We start from the raw sequence: 20256 nt of genomic DNA, 5'->3' as shown, positions 1-20256 counted from the left end.
ACATATTAGAAGATTTTGGACCTAAAGTTGGTCACTTCTATCAGCAATAGCATTTCTAAAGAAGGTGTGAGAACTGGCAAAAAGAAGGCCAACCAAGACCAACTGGACTCAATTGGCAAATAGCTGTGAAACTCTAAGAGGCAATTCTTGAAGTCATACAGGTTCTTGGCACCTTCAATAATGCAACTCTATTATAAAAATTACAGAGTGTTCTCAACAACTCAGTCTTAAATAGAATGTGAGCAATCAGCTAAGAGATCACAGTAAAGGAAGAGGAAAAAAGTAATTAAGGAAAGTGATGATTTAAAACATTTTGTGAGGACATTGATGAAAGCTCTGAGAGATCAGTCATTTCATCACTCAGTACTACTATTGTCAGATTGTTGGGATCTGTTGTATTTTTTAAGTTAACTTTTATTTTTGCTGTTGAGAAGCAACAAGGAAGGTTAAATGTATGCTCACTGAAACGCTTCTCAAGCATGAGAGCAACTGGAAGTCAGGCTGGGGAGCCATGCTACCATTGCAAGAGATGATAAAAGACATTCAGGATGCTTGAGTTGATGGAGCAGAAAGTGAAGATCAAGTTTCTGTAATTTTACAGTGGAAAAACAATCAAAATGTTTTTATCATGCCAGACAGATTTGGCTTTTTCAACTGCCAAAGAATATTTTTTGGTATACAGCAATTTTGAAATGTATACCCAGGTGAACTAACACAAAACAGTTACATGATTAATAATAGATCAGTAAGTACACTAACGAAAGAAGGATAACCACAGTCATATAGTTTGATGTCCTTCCTCCACAGCAAGGTATGGGGGTTTTCTTCGTAGAAATTAATGTTGGACGTAACAGAAATTTTGCTGAGAAGGAAGAAAAAAAACAAATCAAATTCCTTATATATGACCTTACTGTAGCACCAAGTTCATTTACCCTAATCATTAGGGTGACATTTGCCAAAGCAATGGATTAGATTATTTGGGTTTATATGGATCATATGTTATTAATAGCACAACCTGAAGAACTTTTATCTTTCCACTATCTGGCCATTTCCATACAGTTGTAATTCATAGACTCATAGAAACATAGAATGAGTTAGGCTGGAAGGGATCTTAAAGATAATATAGTTCCTACCCCCCTGACACAGGCAGGGACACTTTCCACTAGATTGGGTTGCTCAAAGCCCCATCCTGCCTGACCTTGAAAACTCCATGGAGGGGTCATCCACAACATCTCTGGTCAACCTGATCCAGTGACTCACCAACCTCCCAGCAAAGAAATTATTGCTAATATCTAATCTAAATCTATCCTCTTGCAGTTTAAAACCATTACCCCTTGTCTTATCACTACACGGCTTGTAAGATCTCCTCCCCATCTTTCCTGTAAGCTCCCTTGAAGTACTGGAAGAACATGCCTTCCCTTCACAAGGCTAACAAGCCCAGTTCTCTCAGCCTTTCTTTACAGAAGCATTCCCACCCATTGATTATTTTCATGGCTCCCCTCTGGTCCCGCTCCAATGCCTTTCTTGCACTAGGGACATCTGAACTTGATGTAGTACTCCAGGTGAGGTCTCACAAGAGCAGAGAAAAGGGGGGAGAATTCTAAACACCAATTTTCTGAAAAGTGAACAGGACGATATTACTGTGACAGAGTTTATAAAAATTTCTTCTGCTGCTCCTTTTAGCTTCCTTAGACTATGTTAGAAATACCTTCAATAATGCATTAGAGACTTTCTCTGAATGGACAATTCAGGTGCAGCTACTGATCGATAAACTAGAGGCTAAAAACTAGCATTAATTTTACGGAATCATTTTCAAGCCAGCATTTGCCCAATATTACCAGAATGTTGGGCGTATAAAGAAAAATTCCAGTTTAGCAAAAACATCAGAAAAGTTTTTAGCTCCAGTATTAAGTTCTGTCTGAAGACAGAAATCTTACAGAATCACAGGATCATTTAGGCTGAAAAAGACCTTTAGATCATTGAGTCTAACCCTTAACCTAACACTGCCAAGTCCTCCACTAAACCATGTCCCTTACCACCACATCTACAAATCTTTTAAATATCTCCAGGGATGGTGACTCAACTGCTTTCATGAGCAGCCTGCTCCACTGCCTGATAACCCTTTGTGAGAAGTAACGTTACCTAACACATAGTTTGAACTTCCCCTGGGCAGTGTGAGGCCATTTCTTCTTGTCCTATCATTTATTACTAGGGAGAAGAGAGCAACATCCACCTCACTACAACCTCCTGCAGGTAGCTCAGCCTCCCCTTCTCCAGACTGAACAACTACAGTTACATTAGCTGCCCCTCATAAGACCTGTGCTCCAGACAGGAGCTTATTCAGCTGCACTTCTCTAGATGCAGTCTAGCAGCTCAATGTCCTTCTTGTAGTGAGAGGCCCAAAACAGAACACAGTACTTTTTTGCTGGTTGATGAGAAACTTAACGTGAGCCAACAATATGTGCTCACAGCCCAGAAGACCAACCGTATCCCGGGCTGCATCAAAAGAAGCATGGCCAGCAGGTTGAGGGAGGTGATTCTGCACCTCTATTCCTCTCTTGTGAGACCTCATCTGGAGTATTGTGTCCAATTCAGGACTCCTCAGCATAAGAAGGATATGGAACTGTTGGAAATGGCTCCAGAGGAGGGCTACAAAGATGACTGGAGGGCTGAAGCACCTCTGCTATGAGGTCAGGCTGAGAGAGTTGGGGTTGTTCAGCCTGGAGAAGAGAATTTTTTTTTTTTTTTACGCTACTGGAAGAAATGTGAGAAAAAGAAATCAAACTTCTAAAATAATTCGGAAGAACACATTTCTGCAAGATGGCAAATTTAACATGGGAAACAAGCCAAGAGATCCAAAATTTTGCCAGACGTTCTGAAAACTCTCATCAAGAATTTTCAAAGACACAGGCTTACAGACAAAGGCTGGTCCAGAAGAATACTTGAACAATTTGCACAGCTGGCAAGGACTGGCAATTATGCAATTCATCTTAATTCAACTTAATAAGAAATTCTCTTTTCTGTCTGTCTCAACAAGTTGCCCTAAGAGAACGTTTACTGCATCAAAAGCCATTTTCAGGTCAGGTCAGCCTAACACTGGTAGGATCACGTTGTCTCACTGCCTGTAAACTGTACTTTTTTAGTTCAACAGTTCTGGATTTAAGAAGAGTCTTATTCAGGCACCTAGCTATGATGTTTCAGTTCCAGATCACCATGGATAAAGGATCTATTTACCACACAAAATGAAGTAATTAAAGATTGTAATAGAAACAGTGAGAATACAGGTGTTTTATGAAAATTATGGTATATAAATCAGAGAGACTAGCTCCAATACCTATAAATGAAAAGCAGGTTTATCACCTGATTCACTGACCAAGCTCAAGCACCAGCAGAACAAAATACTTTTTTTAATATATATTACTTCCAAGGATCAAAAGAAAATTAGTCTCCTGGATTTCTTTCTTAAGCTACCTGACTGTTAAAGAGAGCTTCAACACAGATGTGATTTTCTTTCCTGATGCCCTGTTGTCACGTTAACTGCCATCTAACAATAATTCTGGTAGTGTTTCATATGGCGCAGCAAAACATAAATACTCCAAATATTCTAGCACATGGGTTCATTCGTTCTGCTGCCCAAAAATCAGATCTGGCTTTGTTCCAGTAACACAACCTGCACATCAGTTTTATTGCAAAAGCTGGTTTCTGCTTTTCATTTTTTCAAACTTTGAACACAAGTCTGGGATGAAATCACAAATACATGAACACTTTAACAGTAGTTTGGATGCAAAGCCTTCAATGTTGCAGCACTATGAGGAAGCTTCAATCCTGATTGTCCATGTTCTCTTGTATGGAAGCCACAATGCATGTAACGCCAAAGCACACTTACTCTGATTAGAAATAACATCTAAGTTTCCTGAAGTTTAGTAACAAACAGATAAAAAAGAAATAGGTCCATGACAACTACAAAAATTTTGTTTGGAATTCAAATTGTTACTGTGGAAAAGTGGGGCATGGATGACTCAAACTTCCCAAAACTTTCAGATGAGTAGTTATGCATTGGATGGGCTACAGCTTATCCAGGATGCAGATAATTCCTCTGTGCTTTCAGCATAAGAAGGAATGGAGAGACAGAAAAGAGAGAGAGATGCATATTTCTGCAGAACTTCAAAGAAAAGGCTGGAGGCAGAGAAACAGAGAGAACGTGCAGCGTAACCTCCACCTAACCTAAAGGAGGTTCCCTTCATTACATCAGGACACTTACTTACAGGTTCTGATATCACCAAATTTACTCCAGATAGGAATCTGAAATTCTCAAAAATGCCTAACATCTGAGTCACAGATTTTCCCAAATCCATTAATTTAAGACAGATCATCTTCACCAGAAAAGCTATTTTCCTCTTATATCTCAGCAGAAATGCTGTTGTTGGGAATTTAAAACCTATTTATAACTTCTACTTAACACCAGGACAAAAAGCAGTCTGAATTTCAAATATCTATGTGAAAAATTGTTTAAAATAAATGTTTCTTATAGTAGTAAGCCCTGGGTATAGTATGACTAGTTTTTTTCTAGGGCAAATTGTTTTGGAATATTCCAGATAGAAAATTTAACTAAGAAGTGAATGGCTGAACCAAAAATTGTTCTTGTATTACAACTACTGCTTTAACTAGCAAATTGCTGTCAGATGACTACAGAACATGTATTGCCTGATCTTTTAAGAATTCATCACTCGCTCCTTGAGAAGCAACATTCTTGTCACACATTTTGTAGTGGTGGTTAATAACACAAACATTGTGCAGTCAGAATAACTGTCAGGAGCCAGTAAGTTTCAAAGCCTATTGCAAATTAAAATAATGAAATCAAGTCCAAATACTCAGCCATATCCATGGAACTCAAGAGATTTCAACAAGACTTAAAGTTGGGATTTTTAAAAAGGAAAGCTGGTATCGCGGCATGATTATTCCATACTTTCTGATGAAAATCAGAATGTCAGGAAAAATGTCTACATATGGATCATTTGAGTCTTTATTTTATGCAGCTAAAACTATGTATTGGCAGAAAGCCTGATTTTTAGAAGGACAAAGATGTCCAAACAGACATAACTTCAATTGTCATTCCAGGCATGACCATCAGATATTGCCAATTTTTAAAATACGTCCAGAGACCTGTCAGTGAGATGAAAGCTGGCTGAGACAATGGGCAATCATGCCATAAGTTTAATAAAGTTTCAGATCTTTTAACCACTAGAGTGTTGACAATGCTGTGAGACAGTTTCACTACAAGCCAATTTTCAGTGCTTAAAAAGCTAACACCATAACCTTCACTGAAGCACGTTTATGAACTCTCTGGCCTGCTATATGTAGAGCAATGTGTATACCTTTATATAAATAAAAATACTGTTATTTTACCACATTCTGTTCAATAAAACAGATATTTCTGTTATGTTTTCAGTAATGAACATAAAAGCAAACATGGCAAGTATATGTCTTTAGAATTCAAATATAGTTTTCTAAATCCCAGATTACATTAATTCTGAAATAGAAAATAATTTACGAGGTATTTATAAAATATATTTGAAATAAATTGTTAGGCATATACATGTTATGCTCTTGTAGTTAAAAAGTGCAACTCCTTTTCTTGTCAGGGTCTAATGGGGATGTTGTGCAGTGCATAACATGACTGCTGGATTAAAAACAGGAAAGAGAGAGAGAAAAGATGCTTCCTTATCTCTTTTGGAATATTGCATCTATATTTTTCATGTTTCCAAAGACACCTATATGGAAATTTGCAATTATCAAAACTCAGTATGATGTTGAAGTATGATGAAGGATTAGAAAGCCTTGGAAATTTTTACATATGTTTTCTCCCTTGAAAATCATACTTCAGTGAATTCATTAATTTAAGGTCTTTACATATCATGATTTTAAAATCCATAGCATCCTTGCTTCCAGGCCAGTGAGGCTGGACAAACTTCCATTACCAAGTTAGAAAAGACAACATAGCAAAATGCAAATAAATTATATTTTTTAGTACTCAGAAACAAAATTAGTTTTACAGCAATTAAATTATTAACATTATTTGATTAAACTTTCCAGACATCTGACATAGGCTATTTAACTCATTTTACCTACCTTTCTACACAGTTCATTATATTATGAAACAATTATATGGAAGAGCCGTTTTATTGTCAAAGTGGTTTTATATTCTACTAATGCATATATTTTCTGAAAAGTTAAAGAGGCTTTTGCAGTGAAATAGGCACTTTGTAAAAATAACTGTAGTATTTAGCTGATATTCTCTAAAGCTCCATACTTTTCATGCCATTATCAGAACTAGAGAGTACATGCTGGGGCTGCATTGTACTTTCTGGTTGAAAGAACAGCAAAAGGAGACAACTGCACATTTACTCTGATATTCACTAGAAAAAAAACTTCAATCTCTACAAAACAAAAAACATATTTGTACATTCTCAGGGACACAATAAAATGTGAATAAAGATCCTTTCAGCAAATAATGACTCATGCATTTAGTCTTTGTTCATTTTGTCTTATGGCTTGTATGAAATGCTACAAAATACTGGGTCACTGAATATACAAAATGTAACTGCACACTCAGTATCACAAAGACATGGTCCTTTACAGACTCTTTTAATAATAGGACACAGCTAACCAATTCAAAATACGAAATGCAGTCAACGGAATAAAGCATAAAATCTATATGCCCCAGCCTGTATTTGTAACTGTGCTTAAGAAATGCAATCAACTAGCCAAGAAACAAAAGGAGAATCTAATCAGAGCTGGATTTCTCAGAGAATTCAGTACTTTGCCAAAACACAAGGATTTTCAGCAGAATCCTCAGAAAAAGTCAGTGAAAATAAAATCATTAGAAGAAAGTATACAGTATTACATAAGCAGCCTGCTTTTTATTTCTCTTCCAAGGTGCAGACACCAAAAGAGAAGAAATACCTACGGTAATTAAGGTACTGGATCAATTATTCAGGAGCATTATATTCCAGGAATATTTAGGATTAGTACAGATTTTAAAACGTCAAAAGGAGGCTGACATCTCTTGAAAATTATTAACTACACACTTCTATGAATCACTAGATACTATGCAATAGCTTTTGATGTGTCAAAATGTACTTTGTTTTTCCAGCTTTGTCTCTAATAACAAATATTTAATTTATCTAGTTATGATTAGCCACTGCAGATCAGGGAGGTGTACAAAAATTTCAAGGGAAGAGGCAGACAGGCTTTTTGGTAATTTATTTTTATAAGTAAAGGGTAAAAAAAATGATTAAAAATTTATTTTTACAGCTAGCTTTTGCAGTCATCAATTTTGCACATAATCCCTTTTACTCCCTCCTGTATGGAGACTTAATCAGTCTTCCTGTTTGTATGAATAATCATGAGATGAAGAAAGAAGGAGAGAATAATTCCTTACCTTACAGTAACTGAAGTTCTTTGAGATGTATCGTTTTGATGCACAGACACCTCAGGTACACAACATAAAATCTTAAGGCCATCGATATTTGTTGGGGCTGTACCTGACTGTTTCCTCCCTACTTCCTACAAGGCATGAGAAGGGCAATGTGAGAACCTGCAGCTCCCTTGCCACTGCAGAATCCAGGTGGGAGATTACTCACTGGTGAGGACACGAGAAGTACTCTGCTTCCATATGCACAGGATGCCTCAAGGAACCACAGGTATTGACATCTGCCTTCTTTTTCAAATGACTGGTCATCAGCAACTCATTTTTGCTGACTCACAAACAGTAACCTGATATGCAGAATCTAGATGCTCCAAGTCAATCTAAAAATGACTCATACAATTTTGCCAAAATGAGCAGCACACCTATAAGCCTTCGTAAAGAAATAGTATCCCATAAATGTTTGTATTAATGCCCAGAGAGAAGCTTTTACAAAAAACAAGAATCCAGTCCTGAAGTGAGGATTAAAGTTTGAGCATGTTCACCTTCAAATAAAATAAGTCACTGAAATATTAAAAAACCACCTCCCTTTTCCCCAAAATATCCAATCACCCAACATTTCACAGTATTTTATTTCAAGCAGAGTGCCTTGCCAGAAAGAAAAATATATAAGAAAATGGGAAAATGTTAATTCTGCTTGTCTAAGCTTGTTTAATATTAATTATAGGGAAACATCATAGAGCACCTTTTAAGTCAGGGATTAATAAATGTGATGAAAGGTTAGTCATAAATAAAAGCTTTTTTTCTTCCCAAATTCACTATAAAATTAGACTAGACTGTAAAAGTGATGCTGTCAAAAGGACATTAAACTTCAGTCTCGCTAAAAAAACTATTTCCTATACCACTGGGCTCACTGTGCCTTATATTGTATTAATCCACTTATCCTTATCTGTTTAAAATAATTTAATTTATATTTTACTGAAAATTACATCAGAAAATTTAAATACTTAATTCAAAATATGTTAAGAATGGATACATGGGGTTTATATTTTTGTTTAACATACAGATGAGGTACATATATAATTGTATTTTAGTAAATCACATTCACCTACTAAATACTATGCATAACATTATCAAGACTACATAAAGATAAAATTAATAACTACATAAATTTTTGCACTGTTCTGTAGCAATAAAATCTGATCTATAATGTAATAAAAGTGTATGTGTGTGTGTGGTGAAATTTGCTATCTGAAACTCAGCATGTCTTGGAAGAAGTCAGAAAGAGAAAACTAAATAACACATGTACCAGAAACTATATCACTCTGCACCTTAAAATAAAAATCAAATACAGCATATTTTACTCTAGAATTAATAGATTTTCCTCCTTCTGTCATGCTACATTGTGATACTGCATTAAATATACAAAGAAAATAGATTGACGTTGGCTACCTTTACACAATGTGATACAAAAGCCTTCAACGTACAATTTAATGGATGGACATTGACTTATTAGTGCTTACAGTGTGTTAGATTTTGTCCGTGCACTTGTGTGGGGATATTCAAACGCTCTTTAAGTCAGCTCAGAGAATCTGCTCTCCCTAGGCTCTCTCTACAGTCAATGGGGAGAGGAGGCTGACTCTAATGGGCAATTCAGAGCAGAAAAGTAAGTTTAGGTTATCTGAATCATCCCCTAGAGAACCTATATATCTCCATTGACTATGAAGGGAGTCAAGGGACATGAGCTACACACTAAAGCTAGCTTTTATGAATCTGTTGCATGACACTACATTGTTTAAAGTATGAATATACTATCATAGTCCTCATGGTTAAGAACTGTCATCTATCTACATCTCTTTTCGACAATCTTTCTGAAAAATAAGAAGAATCTGAATTTTGTATCAACACTATCATCATGGCGTTGAATGAAACATTTGCCTTTCTTTCATTTTCATTTAAAACAAAACATATTTTAATTTCAAATTTTCTTTAAAACAAAAAAACCAACAAACTTCAGACCCATGGCACTGGGTCATCTCACCTAGTTTGAGGAAACAGCAGTTTAAACACTCCAAAGCAAGGTTCCTAAGTCACCAGTCAGACCCTTAGAGTGACTAGAAAGAAATGGCACCTGTAGAGTCTAAGAAATTTTAAATATCTTTCATGGGAAGGGATGAATTGTTCCCTAAAGTGCTTATTTCTTTTCATTCATTGTAAAGGGAGCATAGACAATTAAGATACAGACTTGTACACTGTAGTCATTTAAAGCCAGATTAGATGAATCCAAAATTAAGACCACCAAAATCACTATCCCAACGAAAAACACAAAGGAAAAACAATCATGGAGAGAATTAGGAAATATATGAGTAGGAAAATAGGAAAGCCTTGCTCTAAGCTGGAACTAAGAGATAGAAAAGTCTTATTAGGATCAGAATATGAGAAAAAAATCTGTCACTAACTTTACAACCATTACAGTATAGGAGGGATATGTGTGATGCAGCTGCTGCACCATGAATTGAGACCAACAGTGTATTGACCTGGAACTAAACAAATAATACTACATTCGGTCTTAGCTTACATGGATAACGTTTAAGTCTGCCTATTACTAATGGTCTGCCTACATTTATATGACTTGTCATGACATGAGAAGTCCAAAAACATTGAAATAATATCAAAATATTCTATTTAATAGGATTCCTCTGTATCTTGGTCTCCTTTTGGTGGCGTTTTCACTGAGTAAGAGGAATTCCATAGGCTACTTATTTACCACCAGGTCAGACTGCATTGCATAGACTCACAGAATGGTTTGGGTTGGAAGGGACCTTTAAAGATCATCTATTCCAATCCCACTGCCATGGGCAGGGACATTTTTCGTGAGATAAGTTTGCTCAAACCCCATCCAACCTGAATTTTAATGCTTCCACGGAGGGGGCCTCCAAAATTTCTCTGGGCAACCCATTCCTGTGTCTCATTACCTTCGTTGTAAAAAATTTCTTCCTTATTTCTAATCTAAACCTACCCTCCCTCAGTTTAAAGTCATTATTCCTTGTCCTGTTACTATAGGCCCTGGGAAAAAGTCTTTCTCCACCTCTCTTATAAGCCCCTTTACACTCTGCAATAAGGTCTCCCTACAGCCTTCCTTTTTCTAGGCTGAACAACTCCAGTTCCCTCAGCCTTTCTTTACAGGAGAGGTGTTCCTGCCCTCTGACAATTTTCATGGTCCTCCTCTGGTCTCTATTCAATAAGTCCATGTCTCTTGCATTAGGCACCCTAAAACTGGATGTAGTACTCCAGGTGAGGTCTCATGAGAGCAGAGCAGAAAAGGAGAATCACCTCCCTCAACACGCTGGCCATGCTTCTTTTGATGCAGCCTAGGGTGTGATTTGAAACCTCATGGTACTCTGCAAGAACTGAACAATCAATCCCCATTCTACATGATGAGGAAATTCTGGTACACTAAACAGTAACAGATTCTCTTATTTAATCAAGTTCCACTAAGAGGCCAGGAAAGCTGTTCTGATAGCTGAAAGACTTGGTATAATACCAAGAATCAGGATATAAGGATTATTTTATTAAAAAAAAATCACGCAACCTCCCAAAATGCATGTATTTAATCTTCTGAGTTATATCATCACTATTGGATATATAATAACTGAGGAAAGCTGTCATTTCAAAACATCTACAGTCCTCAAGCTAATAAAGAAAAATTGATCTGAACATACTGACAATATAAAAATTCTATGCAGTTCGTCTTTACATGTATCTTTACCATTTCTCCTAAATCTTTCAAGCTTAATCACAGTCTTAAAAAATACCCTTAAACTCTCTTCTAGAACAAAAACTATATTTGAGAAAATATAGTGTATTTCTGCATCAATATTATCCTAGGGTTGCTTCCTTTTAGTCTGCAAATCCTAGAATTAACATGGATATTGCTTCCTCGGATGCAAAGGATTCCTGCCCTTCATTGGTATCTAGTCCATCATTCTGTAAGAAAGTAGACTTAACCTATCTGCTTGACATCTATATTTCTTTCTTCCCTCTCATTTCCCTTCTTGCTTCCCAACTCACATGCTGTCTGTCACTGTTACATATCTGATAAAAAGGATGACACCATCTGGCATGAATGTTCTTTTCTCTCTCTCTCTCTCTCTCAGCAACTGACAGTCAGGATGACGACAGTGCCCGCCAAATATCTACTGTGAACTTTCAGACAAAAAAAGGATTGACTCAGACCTTGCCAGGTTTAAAGTACAATCTGAAAGCAAGCCCTTTTTCCTTGATAATGCCTCAGCTGGTTTGGCTTATTTTCCAAAACAGTCTCAAAGAATTTTTTCAAATGAACTCAGAGAGCTTTGACTTTATTTTAGTAAGTGGCTTCACAGAACAATTTAAACATAAGGAAGTCCCGAAGAACTAATTAAAAAGTTGTTATAGGATAGGTGTCTTTTGAATATATATTTTTCAATTTAAAATATATCCTTTTAATCCATATTAATAAGACTTCATGGCTTCTGAGCAGGTGAATATTCTGTTACATCTTTTTATCAAACATTCATAAAATCATACTAGAAAATGGCCCTAAGTCTGAAGATATTTTATAAACTGAAAAGAGTATTGTTAAGTGTTCCTTGAAGATTCTGATTTTTAAGTCGATATTTAATAAACTTATTTTGCATCATTCACTCAATTTTTCAGTTTCTAACCTTGAAATATGGACATCTCTTGTGTCTGCCTACAAATATGAGAATGATTCCATTTAATTTAGTAAAATTAGTATTCTGGATATGTAAGGGAGCTTTAAATGATAACAAAGTGAATCATAGAAACATAGAACAGCTGGGTTGGAAGAGATCTTAAAGATCATCCAGGACCAAACCCTCTGCCATCGACAGAGACATCTTCCACTGGATCAGATTGCTCAAAGCCTCGTCCAATCTGGCCTTGAACATCTCCAGAGACAGGGCATCCACAACTTCTCTAAGCAACCTGTTCCAGTGCCTCGCCACCTTCACAGTAAAAAATTTCTTCATATTTCTTCCTATCACTACACTCCCTGATAAGAAGTCCCTCCCACATCTTTCCTGTAAGCTCCCCTTAGGTACTGAAGGCTGCTATAAGGTCTCTCCAGAGCCTTCTCTCTCTAGGCTAAATGAGTCCAACTCTCTCTGCCTGTCCTCAAGGGGGAGGTGCCCAGTCCCCTGATCAGCTCATGGCCCTCCTTTGCACCCACTCCAACAGGTCCATGTCTTTCTTGTATGGAGGACTCCAGAGCTGGATGCAGTACTCCAGGTGAGATCTCATGAGAGCAGAGTAGAGGGCTAGATTCATCTCCCTTGACCACAATTTATCTGATGCAGCCCAGGATACGATTGGCTTTCTGGGCTGTGAATGCAAACTGCCATGAACACTGAGAAAAATACGTATTTCTATGATGTATCAGTGCCTCGTGAAACAGTCCAGACTACTGCTATACTTTATTCATTCCACTTTAGATAAAATTAAGTCATGCCCATTGCATGAATGTTTTATGGGAAGTTCTTGATTTTTTTTAAACGTAGAATACACTTCTGCTTTGTGTTTTATTAAACTGATCTGCCAAAGCAAAACACAGGAATAAACTTTAAAAGTCAATGAGTTTAGAAAATGCAAGATTTTCTTGCCAATATGTTTACATAGTGTGCTGAAGCACTATATTATTATGCCAAATACAATAGCCACTCCAACAGAACACTTCTAGCTGATTTATAAAAGCTTTATTTAAATGCTATGTGTATAACAATTTTCTTAACTAAATAACTGCTAGCAAAATCTAAATTAATTATTTTTCTGAGAGACATGCAGGCACTACTCATTACATAGTCATTGGAGTAGGTATCTTTTGCAGCCAGTCTTGAAAGTCCCATTCCCTAACAGGGTCTGTTCCAAAACTTGAATACCTTCCTTAAGAAATTTTATTGAGTTTAAGCATGAGAGCTGACAGACAGAATCACTGATGTTCACACGGTCAAAATGCAAGGTTGTGTTAAATACACATGGTTAAACACTGCAGGAAAGAAGAGGAGGTTCTTGTGCAAGATAATTAGATTTCAATAGAATCTGTGTTGCTTTATTATGCAATCTGAAATTCTGCACTTCTGACTGAGTTGCTCAGCTAGTGAGTCAAGAAAAACAAATCCCCTGAACAAGAAATGCTTAAGACGACACTTGGAAACCACACATGATCATTAAGGAATCACTTTTGTATTAGCACCTATAATTTTTATTTACCACTATTACAGCCAAAAGTACTCACAGACAGCTATTGTATCAAAGATTAGCTATTGCCCCTTATTGGATTAGCTGTATGTCCTCCTTAACAAGCATCTTCAGTCACCTTTTTTTTCTCTTTATTTCCCCATCCTCAGTCTAAATATACCTCAATATTATTTGCATATAGACTTTCCCAGTAAAAATAATATATTATGCTTCAGAGGCAATACACATTTTTATGGAACCCTATTTCGCAAGGAAAATTAAAACACCATAATAGTCAATTTCTAATGCTAAAATCAGACTAGAGCAATGTACTTTTTAACCTTTGACATAAAAAGCTACAAAAGTCAGAATAATATATACTTTACCCCATCAAAAAAAAATCCTTATGTCAGAATCAAATACAACTGTTAAATAAAGGCTTTCATAAGAACACTAAACAAAGAATAAGGAACATTTTAAGAATAAATTATTTCTTTAAAGACAAATGAAAATTCAGTTTCTAGTAACACTCACAGCATGCACGGTGGTTCATGAGTCATTTAATGGGACCAGGTACACGATTCAATGTTGAATTTCAAATACGTTACATGAACACTACAGTAATATAATTAAATTTCATTCAGAGACAAAAAGATGTTTCAGTGAAGAAAGTACAGTCATATTTATATACAGTACATCCAGATTAGCTGCTCAAATAGTCCAGTCACTCCAAATTAGGAAAAACTTTTAGTTACAGTACAAGGAAATCAGAAATATTTTGCATTTTGATGCATTCTCAACCATGCTTTCACAGCTCACTGCACCCTTAGTCAGCTATTTGTCACAAAATAACAACAGCTTCAGCTAAAAATGTAGCATTTACATTTTATTCGTCACAGTTGCTACGAATTTTAATTCACTAAGATTTTTAATTCAGAATTTACAGGAGAAAAGATTAACAAAACAGTAAAAAAATAAAGCTTGATTAAAATTCCTCCTCTTCTACTGTTAAGGAAAAACCCTACCTTTTTGCTAATGGAATATTATACTGTGTGCTATATTATGCTTTTCTTCATTCTATGCTGTATTACACGACTACTGTAGTTTAACATACTCGTGTCTGAAATAAAAAGTCTATTCATCTATTAAGCCTCTCAAAAAAAATGGCTTCACAAATGATGCTTAATGTCTCTTGTCCTTCATACTAGGACCTGTCAAGTGAAAAAATCACTCCACAACCAAAAATGTAAAAGACAAAATATATAATTGTACTTTTCTTTTTAAGCAATGTTTTCATATGTAGGAATATCCACATTCAAGCCAGAGGCCCCATGAATACCTTACCAAGCAGAAAACACAATGAACTCATTAATTTACAATATGATCTTATTTAAAAATTTACTTCCCAGAAACAATAATTCAGCAAGCTGTGACCATTTTGCCACATTTACTTAAGAGGTATAAGTACTAGGAGTCTGTCTTTAGTGAAAGCCAGAAAAAATGAAAGACAATGGGAAAAGGTATGAGGCATCTGTTTTAGCTGTGTAAGCATTATTTATGTATACCAGTCTACAATTCAGCCTGGCAAATGAAGTAAAAAAAAAAAAAAAAAAAAAAAAAAAACCCAAAAAACCCCCCACAATTGGTACACAAGGGATTTTCTCCTAAATGAAACTTCAAACAAAAACTCAAGCTGCCTATGGGAGCTAATTACATAGCCTTCAAAGACAGTTGGCATAGGTGTTTCAGGGCATTGAGGGCAAAAATAGAAGTCTCAACAACTACCAAAAATTCAGTTTGCAATTGGGCAGCATCTCTAATACAAACTTTTTTCTTTTAAGGGTAAAAAAAATACATAATGTACAGAAGTATAACTAACAAATTATTCCTTAGCAACCAAAAAAAAAATCAAAATTTAGTCCACGGATTTTTAGTAATTCCTATACAGTTAAGCTTCTGAGAAAAATATAACGTAAAATCAATTCTGTTTCTTTTATAGTGTAATTTCACTACAATTAATAGAAGTCCAGTAATGTCAAAGTGGACTGACACATTACCTCTGACTTTCACTAACACATTTTCTCTTTACCATAATCAAATACTAATACCAAATAATAGAACTCAAGCTACAGCCCAGTAGAACCCCTAATGGGAGCATGGAAAGTCCCCAGTATGTATACTTTCAGATTGCCTCAACAGCTGTTCATTTTTTCAGTATCTAAAATGCCATAACAAGTCATCCAACACTGCTCAAGGATGTACTGTCTGACTTGAAGGAGCTATGAATGAGCACTTGCAGCACATCTGCCCAAAGCGATGGTAAATTACATCTTTAGAGATGAAACGAGTGAGCCAGGATATGGGACAAATAAGAATGAATAAAAAAGTTCTTAAGCTGTCAAAGACAACGTGTCATCTAAACTACATTCTGAGCATGCTAACTGATGACTAACATATTTAAAATTAGGTACGCACTTCATTATCTTCCTGCACAGAGATGGTCTCTTGCATTTTTTAGGCTGGAGAAGAGAAGCCTCAGAGGAGATCTTATAGCAGCCTTCCAGTACCTGAAAGGGGCCTACAAGAGAGCTGGAGAGGCACTATTCATAAAGGCTTTTGGTGATAGGATGAGGGGGAATGGGTATAAGCTGGAGAGGAGCAGATTTAGACTAGACATTAGGAAGAATTTCTTCACCATAAGAGTTGTGAGACATTGGAACGTGTTGCCAGAGGAGGTTGTGGATGCCCCACCCCTGGAGATGTTCAGGGCCAGGCTGGATAGGACATTGGGCAGCCTAATCTAGTGGGATGTCCCTACCCATGGCAGGGGCGTTGGAACTAGATGATCTTTAAGGTCCCTTCCAATCCTAACTATTCTATGATTCTTTGATTTTTAAAACCATATATCATCATATTTATTTCATTATAGTTGATATTTTTCTAGGGCTTATCTTATTTCACCCTTTCTTTTCAGCACTGATGTTAGTAACAATGCTCATTTAGCATCATCAATGTATTTAATGAGCATAATATTTATCTCTAGATACTTGAATAAAATGTAGCATGTGATCAGATTACACAAAGCCCTGTGTTCTTCATCTCCTATCCTGAACATTACCATTTATCCTAACCTGCTGTATGGTGTGGAATTCCATCTCTTTTCAGTACATGAAATTGTGCTTATGCCCAGATGGGATGAACTGAAGTAAGACAACTTAAGAGATTGCATTGAATTCTTCTGCAGAGCTCAGTAAACTATGTATCCTCTTTAACCTCTTACATAATTTTGCCCAATAGAATAGTTTGTTAAGCAATATTCTTTCCTCCCACTTTCAAAATAATAATTGATCTTAGGGTTCTATACAGATTTGCATATCTCTTCCTTCTGATTTTTATTATTTTATGACTAAGAATTGAAGCTGGATGTAGGAGGTGCCATTTTGCATTTTTACATGCCATAGTTTTGAAAATTCACACTACATATCCTATCTCATCGCCCTACACATTTTTATTGATTTCTAAAGCTGTGCAAACCCAGGATACAGGAACTAGGGAGATTAAGTTGGAATTCTTTTCGGATATTTGAAATCACTAATCTAATGAATACAGACTCTGTGGGAACAACAGGGTCTGATCCAGCTCCTAGTGAAGTCAGTGGGAGACTTTCTATTGAACGTAATAGTAGACAAATACAGTTGGGTATACACAGTAGTAAGTGCAATGGACCTCAAAGAAACATTTATACTACCATGGACTGCATATCTGGGGACCACATTTGAAAGAATAAGGAAGCTCTTAGAAAAGGAAAACTTTATCTTTCTCTCCCCTTCCACCACATCACAATTAAAAAGACCCTGAGGTGTATACAATTCTTGGAGCCAGTGGCTGTAGGGTAGGGGAAAGATTACCAGACAGACACAAAGCTCAGGAAGAAGGGTCTTTCAAGGGGACAGAAAAGGCAAGCATTCAAAAAGCAGAATCAGGGAAAGACTGTTCTTCTTTGAGCAAATACGTGTAACTGAGGATGAACTGATCCACCATGTTGACTTGGGAAGTCTAGATGGGTAATAATGGCTCTAGAACTGCAAAAACACATACCTGAGTTCCAAGTTCCCTGTTTCTCCTTCATGGGCACGAAAGGTATATGCTGATAATATTCTGTATACTTACAGATGAATACTAAACAGAGTCAAATACTGACAATACAGTTTTCACAGTTATTTAGAAAACAATGAAAACTTAGTCTAAGAATTACAATAAGGATCTGAAAATAATGATTGGATAGTAAGCTGGCAGATGTTCAAGGCCAGGCTGGATGGGGCCTTGCGCAGCCTGATCTTGTATGATGTCCCTGCCCATAGCAGGGGGGTTGGAACTAGATGATCTTTGAGGTCCCTTCCAACCCAAACTATTCTATGATTCTTGTACAACAGAAACTGTAATCTTAAACAAGGTGTCACCTGACTCTGATAGAGAAGTATAAGCTTGAGAAATGAGCATACCAAAGTCTGTTTAATTACCACACATAAGGAAATGTTGAAAAGCAAGGTTTGGATCCTGCTTGCTCCATCATCTTATTTAACAGGTCCTGTGCCTTGTGATTTTCAGTGCTCACATGTACATTCTTGTTTTTCCAGAAGCATGATTTGATTTTAGGTTCACTAGACTTAGGTTTTCACTGATGTGTGAGAATTTGGCTCTATCTAGCAACAGATTCTTGAGAAAAGGACACGCATGCTCCAGATGGTAGGGAAAAAAAAATATTATCTGTCTTATTGTTGCATCTTCTTTACCCTTTCATGGATAAAATTGATGCAATTGATGTAATTGTGGTCAAGAATAAATTTTAGTATGGTCTACGTTTTAAGGTAATTTGGTATTCTTATCCACAGGTGTTACACCTTTTGTAAAAATGTAAGATACTGGTAAAGCTTTTGATCATTTCTTCCATTTTCCTGAAATCTCACATGATAGGTCTCATTCTTTTCAGTGTAAAAAAGAAAAGAAAAAAAAACCAAGCCAAACCAAAACTAAAAAATAAATAGAAAAAAAAAACCATAGTGCTTTGTAGTAGGCTGTATTTTGTATCTATTTGCATGCTTAACTGCAATGCAAGGTATCAGACTCAATTCTAGTATCTTCCACCCTGTGCTCTGTTTGAGGACATATATTCTCCTTCGACAACCTTTATACAGTTCTGAAAGTAACATGTAAATTAGCAGCACAGCACAGCCAAGGAAAGCCAAAGGATTCTCATCCAAACAAAGACTGTAACATAACTTTCCCCAAATCAGAAATAAGACATTAAGTCAGAGTAAGCATATTTAGAAAGTGGGTGAATTCAGCTACAAAGAATTGTTCTATAGACTGCAGCATTGAATGTGCCTCAAATAAATGTGACGATAGCCCTGTTTGGCTGAGCTTTTTATACACTAAGAATTTATGTGTTCCAGTAAGTTTTATTACATGATCTCATTCATTTGGAAAACCTTTAAATGGAATCACCTTTGCACTTTTCCCCATAGGGGACAAACATTATATTTTAGTTTTCAAAAGTCCTTGTTCTGTCACTCTCAAAAAAGGATTCTTCACATTAAAGGCATGCAAAGGTTGGTGGGTTGTTGCTTTGTTGGGTTTTTTATTTTCTTGAGTAGGCAGGAGCCTAAATGAAAAGGACAGAAAGAAATATAAGCTTTTTGACTTGAAAGTGTGCAAATACTACGGAAGTGAGTAAGAAAGTGGTCTAAGTGACACTTTATATGTATGTCCTGTAATGAGTAGTATCATTAGAAACTTCAGTCTTGGGAAATATCTGTGAGATATTTTTGTGGCTATAGAAGTCAGCTTTAAGTAATAATTTTACAAAGGAACAAAGTTTTGGAGATTGAAATGTTTCTTGCAGTTGCATTTTATCCCACCAAGTTTAATGTCAGAGAAGGAGCTGGTTTTCTCACCACAGAAAAGTACAGGGAAAGTCTTTTGAAAGTCTCTAAACTGTCAGATAAGGTTATTCAAGATGTCAATGAACAAAACTGCCCAAGAGAGTAAACGTATCTTGCTCAGTGGAACTGAATATACTACCAGACATACTTGTTTTAACAGCTTTGCAGACCAAACAACACCACAAAAAAAAAAAAAACCATGTACATAGAGAGAATATCAATATCCAAGAGAAATATATGGTCTTTGATGATCTCAGTTGATGGAATGTAATGAAAAACATAAAAAAGAAAAAAGCCAGAAATAGATACAGTACTGGATGCTATACTGCTTTCTAAAGTTAAGATATAACTGTTGGCTGATAGGCTTCTGCTGCTGGTGATTATTTCAGAACACTAAGAACTAATGACTATTCTTGAAGACATCTTTTATTACATTTTGGAAGTGACTTTTTGTCCAGGTGTGGATTTATAGAACATAAATGCACCATCTCTGAAAAACCTAATTTCTTGATACAATTTGTGTCACTAAATGAGGGTCAGATAATTCACTTCACTAAATGAGTTCTTTTCAGTTCCTTTGCCCTCCTTCTGTTCACTCAAGAACTTTCAATAAAATTATCTCAAATGTTTTTAAGTCAATGTTTTAATATA

At 36.1% G+C, this 20256-nt stretch overlaps 1 protein-coding gene across 50 annotated transcripts in view; it reads right to left on the bottom strand.

The window, feature by feature from the left end:
• Positions 1–20256, bottom strand: part of RIMS2 (regulating synaptic membrane exocytosis 2) — a 465641-nt gene that overhangs the window by 280638 nt on the left and 164747 nt on the right. The window lies entirely within an intron of this gene.

The sequence above is a fragment of the Phaenicophaeus curvirostris genome, chromosome 3, assembly GCF_032191515.1.
Source record: "Phaenicophaeus curvirostris isolate KB17595 chromosome 3, BPBGC_Pcur_1.0, whole genome shotgun sequence".
NCBI classification, from domain to species: Eukaryota; Metazoa; Chordata; class Aves; order Cuculiformes; family Cuculidae; genus Phaenicophaeus; species Phaenicophaeus curvirostris.
Note: the sequence above shows the minus strand (reverse complement) of the source record. Positions and strands in the feature narration are given on the sequence as shown.